General features: G+C 34.5%; 1 pseudogene; it reads left to right on the top strand.

Annotated features, from left to right (window-relative positions):
• The first annotated feature begins 515 nt into the window (after positions 1-515).
• Positions 516-12,107, top strand: part of LOC141680103 (aquaporin TIP1-2-like) — a 139,454-nt pseudogene continuing 127,862 nt past the window's right edge.

Genomic DNA, 12,107 nt, shown 5'->3' with positions numbered 1-12,107 from the left:
ATAAATTTCGTAAAATCTAACAAAACTAGACGGCCAAGATTTGAGCCACCAGCTTCTAGAGTTATATACGGTGTTTTTTATGAACTCAAACTGATTGTCAAATTTTAGTTGATATTGTTGGATATGGGTGCACTTATTGCTGGAGCTAAATACCGTGGAGAGTTTGAAGACATATTGAAGGTTGTGCTGAAGGAAGTAACTGAATCAGATGGACAAACGATCCTTTTCATTGATGAGATCCATACAGTTGTTGGGGCAAGTACTTATTACTTTGCAATTCATTTTCAATTAAATGAATTACAGTTTTGACAAGTATTGAGTTGACTGCTAAGTTTCTTTTAATTGACTTTCGCCATGTGTTGTTGCTGATGCCATGATCATTAATGTTATTTTAAAATATAAACTTTATAACTTATTAAAAGAAAAGTTCACCATAACTCCTCTTCAAGTGCGACCAATGGGGCAATGGATGCTGGAAATCTCTTGAAGCCCATTCTTGGACGTGGAGAACTGCGATGGGGGAAACTACCTTGGATGAATATCGGAAATACATTGAGAAAGATCCAGCCTTGGAGCGACGTTTCCAGCAAGTCTATGTAGATCAGCCCATAGTTGAAGATACCATCTCTATATTGCATGGGTTGCGGGAACGATATGAACTGCACCATGGTGTTCGTATCTCTAATGGTGATTGTGTGAAAACTGAAGTAGTATTTGGCGAAGGGTTTGTACCGATTTAAAATTTGGTGGTTTGAGTTGTTTATTTTGTTGACTTGTATGAAAAACAGGTTTATGGCATGTTCAATATACAAACAAATCATGTCTGTTTTTTTTAAAAATATGTTACATTAGGTGCTTTAATATTATAAACAAATTAATATAATAAAATACAAATTGTTATAAAATTGTTACAGTAGGGAAAAAAGTTACAATGATTTGGTGACCCACATGTGGGGCCCACAATGGCCTTACATGTGGGGCCCAATTTTTTTTGCAAATTCTAAGTGTAAAGGTAACATGTATAATGTGATACTATAGACATACTTTGATGTTACCTTTGAAACCTATTGTAATACAATATTCAAGGTTGCAACATGGCAAAAGGAATGTTACCTTAGTGGCCAAAGGTAACTCGAAAAAAAAATAACTTAATTTTTATGTTATCTTAGGGCATTTGCTGGTTGTGGTAACATTTTGTTGGGCCTGTTGTAATATTTTCTTGATGTTGCTATAGGCCATCTATGGCGTAGTGTCTACATGCAGAAATGGATTGTCGATATCTCCAATCTTCACATCTTTATTTGACTTGTCGATATCTCTGAGACTTTTTTATAAGGCATTTTGGACTTCTCGATAAGTCATTTTGGACTTCTCGAATGACTTCTCGATATAACTTGATATGTGACTTATCGATATCTTGACTTAGAACATTTTTCATAAAACATTTTTATTCAACTCCAAGTTTCTACACTTTTCTCTGAGGCATGATCATGGCTTGATCTTCTTTCAGAGTTTATTTCTTAGCTTGAATCTGTGCACAGAAAAATAAACCAGTTTAATCTTCTAACCTTTTTTACAGACTCAAGAAATACAATACAAAATATAAAATTGATTATCAAACAACTAAATCTCAGGGTTGTCAATATGACTTAGTCTTGTTATTATATAGACATTTCTTGTACAACATGATGAATATATGTAAGTAAAGGTAAGTTACCTGGAACCTGGTATTTGAGTTGTCAAATAAACAAGATCGAACTTGAGAATGTATTTAGAGATAAAAAAACATTATACCTGGTGGCGATATAATATATGAAAAAAGATGAGAGACTGTTGGTGAGACTGCGTAGCTGTATGTACAGTTACGTGATAACTCAACACGAGAACAACACTAAAACAAGATAGACTAATAATACTACGACTACACAGTATAAAAGAAGAAATTAAAATAAGGCAAAAAAAAGAATCAAAAGATTAGAAGAAAGTTTAAGTCTGTTTACAGGTCACTGAAAGAAGCTCATTAATATATTCATGCCTCAGTGAAGAATAAAGGTTAAAGACTTTCAGGGTTTTAGAAATGATGGAGATTCGGTGTATAAGTGTTACTAGAAGATTTCAGTGTTTTAGTATTGATTGAAGATAGACAGTGTTCGAAGCATAGGAATCTGAAGAATTGAAGACAAGGTATAAATAGAGGTTAAAGAAGATAACTGCAGTCTTAAATTTATACTCACTGATAGGATTTCATTTATATGTTCAAGCGTCAGTGAAGAATAGTGAATGAAGTATTTAAGATTGTAGTACCAATGAAGACGTTGTCTAAAGTACCAGAAAGCATTCCAGTGAAAGTATAGTTGTTTGTTGACAGTCAGTGTTGGAAGCGATAAAACTGTTGCAAGATTAACAATGTAATCAAGGCTATAATACGAAGACCTGAATTGGGGTTAGTCATCTGTGAACCAGACCAGTTGCACTAGGCGCCAATAGCTCGTGAAAGAAATCTGGGTATTATTTTTAGAAGAATTGTTAAGTTGAGGAACGTACTTGGATTGAACGTTTATCTGTTAAATTACGAGAAGAGGTGCGCAAGGTATACAACTAAACTGCTCGAGGAATTGGCAAAACTCAAAGTTTAATTGTTAAATTAAATAAATTTATTTAATGGATTTTAATATAATTTATTTAATAAACTGAAAATGATTTATTTTATAAATTTTAAATAAGTTTATTTTATAAATCTAAATTAGTTTATTTATATAAGTTATATTTAATTGTATTTTATAAATTAATTTAGTTACAATTTAAACTTATAAGAAAAGAAAAACAAAGAAAAATAAAAAGAAAAAGAAAAAGAAAAAGAAAAGAAAAAGAAAATAAAAAGAGAAAACAAAAACAAAAGAAAATAAAGGAAAAGGAAAGGAAACTTGGTGACTTGCGCAAGTAAAACCAGGGAGTGTTTTTTTAAGTACATGTATTGTACTAGTGTACAGGGAGTCACAAGTAAGTGTGGCTTGAAATACTTTCTAAGTGAAAGAATAATACTCCCTCCTGGTCACAAGTAATATAAGGCCTGAATAAAATCTAAGTACAAAAACTATTAGGTGAAGACAAGGTCGCAAGTAAAGCTTGTGAAAATAAACTGAGTACAATTCATCCCTCTGTGTGCGGAAGTAAGTGATAGAAGCCCTATCGCAAGTAACTCCTCAGCCACTACTTTACTGTTCAATCAATTATTTGTGTGGTTCAATTTTAGCCACACATTTGAATTGATATAAAAAGTCTACACTCAGCAGCAGATCAGATTCAAGCAATTGAAGTTGTTCTATTTTATCTTCTTCTCAGACTAGAGGTGATAAAACTAGAAGCAAAGAAATACAGAGAAGCTCAAGCACCTTGAATATCCGTTTAACATCTCATCGGTATAACGTTATAATTCCCGGTTTAACTCTTTTATATTCATAGGGGCATTATCATCGTTATCCGGTAATTAAATTCTTAGACAAACACAAGCTAGATCATTGTATATGATTTGATTTGTAAATCTTTGTAGTAGCTAGGAACTTTATTGTTCTTAGATTGTAGCCGGTCAATTTATTTACCAGAGTGTAGCAACACCCCTTGCGGATTTATATTTGAATATATATTTTCCCGAATATCTTGTATTCCTCGTTTTATATTCCCAAACACTATTCACCTCAAGAACACGAAACCACTAACCGAGCACTAAATTTCATATCCACAAAAGATTCAAAAGAATTATTTAATTTAGTGAGTATCATATTCAACCCTCCTTCTACGATACTTCGGGACCTAACAATCGGTATCAGAGCAGACTGATTGCTACACAAATCAGGATCCTTAAAATAATTTATTTTATTAATCTTTCATTTACATAAATTTATTTTGTAAATTTGATTTAGAAAATTTATTTTATAAATTTAAATTATAATAAGTTTATTGTTTGAACTTATTTTAAATAAATTTATTTTATAAATTTACCTAAATTAATTTACTACTTAAATTTTAGTAAATAAATATTTCTAATTTAATATTTATTTTTTCCCCCGATTTGTTATTTTTCTAGCTGCCAATTTTTTAGACTCTTTGTTTCCTTTACTTGGATTAGCAGTTTAAAATTGGCACCTAGCTAGCTTTGTTTGTTTGATTAAGAAAAGAAAAGTCACGTGTACTGAAGCACACACTACAGGAGAGCAGAACAGTCGCAAGTTAACTTTAATTTGAGACAACAGCTAACTTGCGACCACAGACAACAAAAGACTACAATAGAATAGAGGGGTCGCAGGTTACAAGATCATATAAAATTTCTAAGGCAAAAGGCCTTCTCTCCTAGCTGCTACAAAGTCGCAAGTTAGTTAGATATTTGTCAAGAATGAATTCTAGCCAAGCATTTAAACTATAGCTAAACCAAGTTTGGTAATCAAGCAACAAAATACCACACAAACTCCAAGGCAATCAAAGAAGCATTTCCATTTCTCCATTTCTTCATTTTGCTCTCGGCCAAAATAATACCAGCAGCTTCAAACTGCCATATCTCCTTCAATACTCACTCAAATATTGTGTTCTATAGCTCGTTGAAAAGGTATTAAATTGGCCTACAACTCTTGTTCACAAGTCTCGTCCAAATAAGCATGTTAAGACCCTCATTTTTACAGTTATTTCAATCAGACTTTTAGAAACTTCAAAACCTAACTTTGAGTTTTCTTGATTGTTTGTGAGATCCAAGCTTGTATAAAGATTAATCAAGGTTTTAAGGCTTCCTAGAAACTTTCCCCTAAAAAATAAAGGTATAAAACTTCTGGACCTTTAAGTACTAAGTTTGTTTGCTTGAATTTTGGGATGGCTTGGATGGATGAGTAGTTGTTTAAATGATTAAGTTTGAATTGAACTTTGATTGTTAAGTAGAGTAGTTGATTATGGAGATGGTATAATATTGAATTTGATTGAGGATATTGAGCTTTTTTTGGCTAAGGTCATTAGCCTAGGTTTGAATCTTCAAGTTATGGATGGATTGTAGTTGGAAGGGATTGATTTGGAGTGGTAAAAATATTGAAAATCGCTAAGTTCCAGCCGTCATAATGCTCGATTTTCCTTAACTGTTTATGTGCTTAACTTTAGGACCCGTGAACTCACTATAAGATTCTTACCTTTGCCATGTTTAGATATTTCATGTTACGAGCTTTGTTTTGATATGTCGCTCGCCTAAATCCGAGTTACGAGCGATGAGAAACGGTCGTTTTATGTAACGGCATTTCGCGAGCGAACCCCGAAATCTCGAGTAACTTTGAGACCATAATTGAGACCCTTAAATGATTAATTGAAACACAAAACAATTATGTAAGGTGGATTAAGTAGTTGGTAAATTACTCGTGAAAGAGTCGTATTAAAACGTTTAATGGCTAATTTTATAAAAATGGTGGAGCCGAGGGTATTCGAGCGACTTATGTAAATCGTTAAGCGTAAAAGCGAACGTTAGGGTCTAAGTGGATAAAGTCTAGTTTCTTAAGCGACCGTGGTTTAATTCCGGCTTATGTTGTTGCTCATAGGTTACTAGACCCACTCTAAGCTTAAGTCTACCCCGGAACACTCAGGCAAGTTTTCTACCCGTATAATTGTTGTTGTGATGTATATATGTATATGCATTATCTTGTGATAAGTGCATGATTGTTATTAGAAAATCTTGCAATATATTGGAGCATGTTGATATGATATATATGCACGCCTGTTTCGTAATCTTGATATCTTATTATCGATTCAATTGTTAATAAACTGCATAATACCTATGCTAGAGATAGGCATTATTTGCTTATACCCTTAGTATAGGGGACCCAAATGTTAACATTATTCTAAATCGGGAGGCGATGTTCCCGAGTATATTATATATATATATATATAGTTTTCAAAACTATTAATCGAATAATATTTATTCGATAGTTTTAAATTATAAGTGAATATTAGTTTGAATATTCATTCGAGGACTTACGATTCCGTTTATTTTATTAAATAATATTCATTATTTTCTTAAAGAATAATGTTTCGTTATTCGCCAAGTATTCAAGAAATGATTGATATCTTCAATCATTCTTACCTTAAATATTTTCATAAAGTTATTTTCAAAACTTTTACTTCATTTACTTTGATAAAAGCTATTCGTTATTTGAATATTATTTATAGCATAATATTCAGATATTGTTTGATTATCTTGGAATTGATTTATTCTATCAAATCATCCTTATTCCAAACGCTTTCAAAGATATTTTCGAGTCTTCAAAATGATTTTAAAGTCTAGAGCGGATCTCAAAACTCGTTTTCAAATTTAAGATCTTCCTTTCGAAGGGGACTTGAATACTCGCTCAAAAATCTGAGGGATCCGGCTCTGTGGTGTATTTTATATTCGCAATGAGATTGCTATTTTGAGAAAACAATTTGATTACTTGCCCAACATTGGGGAAGTAAGTCCATCTAATTGAGTCGGCATAAGCGACAGGCCGGGGTACGGTCTATCAAGGTGTAAGAGGCTGGGTGACAGTCCATCGACGCGTGAGTGGCCGGGTAACGGTCTAGCACGAGGTCCTAATGCGGCCAGGGTGATGACCGGCGAGGAATTCATCCATCTACTAGTAGAAAAGGTTACTTAATGGGTATCTTTGCCTGATCAGCAAGATATCAGATTTATGCCAAAGTTTTCTTCTTTCCAAATTCATTGGGTATTACAACTCTGTTTATACTGTTCATAACAGAGGTTTTCAAGGAAAGTAGGAGATAAATATATATATATATAAATGTCTATATATATAGATATATCGGGACTTAATGAAGTATCTCGTAACTTCATTTCTTTTGAATGATATTTTAAAGATTGAATCTATTCAAGTCTTATCTTGTAGTCTCATCTATGTGACGAACTTTTAAAATTGATTATACCTTGAACGGTGGTAGTTCAAGTAGTATTCGGAAAAGATAAAAGTATATTGGAGTATTTTGTAACTTCATCTTCTCAACTTATATCTATTTAATGATTATCTTATGCATGACAAAGATTTTTAGAAAAAACGTTGAGACAAGGTTAGATATATGAGATCACCTTGCAACGATATTTTTATATAGTCATAAAATGGAACTCTGTGTATATTATGCATGGAAGAGGATTTCAAAGATTTTGAAAAGTATATATACATATATACTGAATATTTTGCGACTTGGTCGCGATAAGATATCAAACTTGGTTCATTTCTTCTTGACCAAGATTTTCATGAGTACTATAAGAATGCTCATATATTGTTAATTATTATACATGTTATTTTGGTGGGCTTGTTGCTCACCCTTACTTTATTCTTTAATCACATAATAACAGCTAGACAAGATGAACATGACCAAACTCCCAATTCACAAGCGGATAGGAAACGTTTCGCAGTTTCCTGTAGGTGTTGATGCCGCTGTAGCTGAGGTAGGAACTACCAATAGGCTAGGCTTTCAACTTTTGATGTACCAGACTTATAAATATTTATGAACTGTAATAATGGAAAATAATATTTAAATTTATTCAGAAACCCTTTGAGGTGTAATGACTTATAATTGTAGAATAAAATGACTTGTGTTATTTTTGGTATTCATCTCTGAGACTATAACTTGTGGTGTGTGTGTATATTGTGGGGTCACAGTACGCAATAGTTGGTTATTTATTAAGATTGAGTGTTATTAAGGGAAATGGAACCCGTGACAACTGGAATCCCCGACCCCGGATTTGGGGGTATTACAGAAATGGTATCAGAGCCAAACGTTATAAACCTCAGAGATGATGTGTCATTAAAATAATAAGTTCACTAAGATAATAAGAACTCTTGCCAAGTTCATAGTCGGACTACCTAACGTAGTACTGACTGTTAAAACCCTTACGGGAAACCTCATGAATATCGTGATAGTAACATAGATCGTTATCGTATAAGGTAGCGGGGCTCCGAACCCTGAAGTTCAAGAGAAATAACATGATAATGTTTTACTACACATTGGGGATCAGATTGTGGATCCGATGGAGCACCCTAACGAGGGACCTAAATGATGTTCATATTAAGGATGTAGCGGTTGAGGATGTTATCCCAGAAGGGATTGTTGTTGAAGAGGATTCTGTGGAGAATCCTGACAAGAATGAAGAAAGGACCGTTGAGGAATTGATGACCGTGGTCAGGGCAACTATCAGAGGTAGGATTGGTCGGTTATTACCGTAGGTTCATTCAAGTTTGCAAAGATAGCAGCCCTTTAACGCGGCTTACTCGTAAGACTGGGAAGTTCGAACGGACAGAGAAATGCGAGAACAACTTCCAAGAACTGAAGAAAAGATTGGTGACGACCCATATATTGGCGTTGCCGGATAGAAAAGGAGATTTTATGATTTGTAGTGACGCTTCGCACAAGAAATTAGGGTGCGTTCTTATACAGCACGGAAAGATAATCACGTACGCATCAAGATAATATAGGGAATATGAAATTCGATATCCCACCCATGATCTTGGGCTCACGACAACAGTTTTTTTCCCTAAAGATTGGAGGCACTACTTGTATGGAGAGAAGAGCGAGATTTACACAAACCATAAGAGCTCTAGTACATTTTCACGCAGATAGAGCTCAACATGCGCTAGAGGAGGTGGTTAGAGCTAATCAAGGATTACGATTATGAGATTCTTTATCATCCAGGGAAAGCCAATGTGGTGGCTGACGCCCTTAGTAGAAAGGAGAGACTCAAGATGATAATGTCTTCGGAAGAGTTGATAAGAGATTTTGAGAAAATAAAAATAGAAGTGAAGGTAACCGGAGCAGGTACCGAAAAGCTGTTTGAGATTGCAATGCAACCCGAATAATTAGAAAAGATCAGATTGTGCCAAGAAAAAGTGATGAATGAAGGCAGAGAGCCAATGACTGAAGGAGAGATTAATACCGAGAAAGATGATGAGGGAATAATGAGGTATTTCTACAGAATTTGGGTTCCAAATATTCAAGAGCTTAAGGACGGGATCTTGGATGAAAGCCATAGTTAAAGGAATAAGATTTAGGGCAAACCCTAAATGTGATAATCATGGAGGTCGCCATCAAGATAAAAGGAACCCATAATATAATGACGTGGAAAACAAGGATTTTAACGTATAAAATAACCCCGATTATGGGAGAAGGATGAAACATTTCATAATAAGAAAACAGAAGTCGAGCAAGATAAGAAGAACCAGAATGGTACCCCTATTATGTAATTCATGGACCTGCCTAAACAAAACTTATACTTTTATCCCCAACCACCACCTTGAGGAAACAATACGGTGGGAAATTCTTTCAGGACCTTTAATCGCTAAGCTCTCAGAGTTCCAAGGAACAAGTTAACCCAGTCGGGGCAAGAGCCTGGTTAAAGAAAACAGAGGAATAATTTGAGATTTTAAATGATTGATGAAGTGCAAAAGACTGTTTTTGCCACTTACCTTCCTAAGAGAGAGGCCACCCGCTGGTGGAAGGCTAAGGAAGATGGAGAGATAGTGTAGAAGTTTTAAAACCAGGCCAGAGGCGGACAAGTATTATGAATCATGAATCTAGGTTGTGAAAGTCGTCAAGGTTCGTCTGAAGGACACAAATCTAGAATGACGGGATGTTTGAAATCAATGCTTATATTGTGTTGGTTCATGAAATGGTTGTAATAGAAACGAAAATAAAAGACTGAAAGGGGAAGGAGTATAAAGGAATATAAAGAAAATAGAGTTGAGAAGCGATAAGGGAGTTAGGTATGTGAAACCCTAAAAAATTTCTAGCAATAAATATAGAGAAGTGTGTCATCATCAGCGTGATGGTGACTGATCATGAGATAAAGTCAAGGTTTGAAGGCGTAAGTAATACGTATAATTAATCCCCTTAAGTTGAGAGTATTTGATGAAACTTTGAGAAAGACCGATGGATTAATAAGGAAAAACGGATGGAATGAGGAGACATGATAACAGGAAATTAGGAAAATGGGATGAAGGAAGTGACCTTCGAGAATGTGAAGTGTGTGTAAGACCTGTGACTTGATGCCCAAAAGGGAGACACCAAGTATAGAAGATATCTCAACAGTGAGATGACTGTTGAGATAAACAATAAAAGTAAATAAGGATTTAGTAAAAAGAAGTTCACTTTGAACACGACCAATATCTTCCAGAACATCCATGTTATCATTACCAAATCAGGCAAGAAAAATGGATAACTGTTGTTATCTTTTGGAGGCCATATGGATTGACCGCAGTTTGAATAAGGATGTTATTGTGAAATTAGGTATAGACTATCGAGGTGGGAATGATTGAATAAGATACCCTTATCAGGGATATATGACTTGATTTATCCATGGAAGGATGTAAGTACCTTTTTAAAGGTGTAATTAAGGATAAAACCTCGATAACTTGAGATGAACCATGGGGGAATGCATAAAGGTTGGCATTTCACCCTTAATGGGAACATTATGAGTTTGGGTGGTACGGAATGAAGGACTAAGGCAACAACAACCTTTAAAGATCAGTGGAGAAAGTTTTTAGAACTATATAGACAATGGTTCTAGTTTTAGTAAATGGTATCTTGATATGCCATGTACCTAGGGAGTACAGGATGAAGGATTTAAGGATAACCTTAGGGGTTTTACAAGGAGAAAGGTAATATTCAAAGTTCTCAAGAATAGAAATTTTTGATAAAGGAAATATGACGTAATAATAATAATGCCAAGTGGGGCACATGTTAAACCATGAGAAAGTATAGATTGAACCAATGAAGGTCAAGATCGGTAAAAACAAAAAGGACCCAAGATAAGAGACGTCATAAGTACGATCGAGAGTCAGTGGTGACAATGTTAACCTCTAAAGACCGAGGCAATAACTTATGGAAAATGGTGATATTTTTTTTACTCACCAAGTCTTAAGGAAAACATCTTCACACAAGCAGTGATTAAAAATGAGGTAGAAAATTTAGTTGGAGATCGTTCAAAAGACATTGATTATAAGGAACTATTACTATCAGGAAAGGCCAATGAGGTGGCCGACACTCTAATCGTAAGAGAGCAATTATAGGCACTCTTGCCAGAGGAATATAGTAATGATGGTTAAAGCCGTGAAGGTTGTATTATGGTGTGAAAGATTGACATTCCTTCTGATGATTGTGCGATACTCAACCGTAATAGTAGTTTGGTAAAGATTTAATTCATGTTATCGCTGTGAGTGGGCTACCTATCTTAGAAGGTCCTATCTTGAGATAAACCAGGACCATGTTACGAAAGGACTAAATGAACCTTTGAGCTTCATATCTCCTAATAAAGACATATTTAATAATGGTGTTAACCTGCTATCATTGCCTTGATTGAAACTCTTCTGCAATTTTATCTGCTTTATGTCATATGTACGTCAAGTTCAGGAATGATCTTCATGAATCATGAATGGTGATCATGTTGCCTCTTTAGAAGAATTCAATACGATAGCTATGGACTCTGTATGGTTAAATATTAAGATTTCATGGAAAACGAATGACTATAGTAGGTCAGAGGTGGACCATAGTAATGCAGCAATGATTCTGCGAGTAATGAGCCGATTACAACCGTGAGAGTTGTATTGGAATGGATGTTGAGATTGAGTACCACTAATCGGGTCGTGGTGATGTATAAGTTATCATTAATAGACTAACTAGTGGATTATTTACATATTGTATATTTATTCTTTCGTATAAATAGAGGGTCGTATTACTATACGAGGAAGGTTACAGTGCAAGCATAGAATTCTAGTAACGATGATGTCTAAAATGAAATCCCTTATTCGAGTTTCGATGTCGAGGGAGTTTCAAAGGTGATTGTTTATAAGATCGAGCAAGAGCATGGGTCCATAGAATGATGGACGGAATAGCAAAAATATTTAGGCATGTGAAATACGATGTTATAATACTTGATGTTGATATATATACATATATGTTTCGTTCTCCTATGACAATCCTCTATAGTCCAGAGGTAGATTCCAAAAAAGATATTTTATGACCATATTTTTTCTTAAAATTGTTCTTTTCTCTCCTTTTCATTTCGTGTAAACTGAGATGAACAACCCTTCCAGAAG

Source organism: Apium graveolens, chromosome 8, assembly GCF_009905375.1.
Source record: "Apium graveolens cultivar Ventura chromosome 8, ASM990537v1, whole genome shotgun sequence".
NCBI classification, from domain to species: Eukaryota; Viridiplantae; Streptophyta; class Magnoliopsida; order Apiales; family Apiaceae; genus Apium; species Apium graveolens.
Note: the sequence above shows the minus strand (reverse complement) of the source record. Positions and strands in the feature narration are given on the sequence as shown.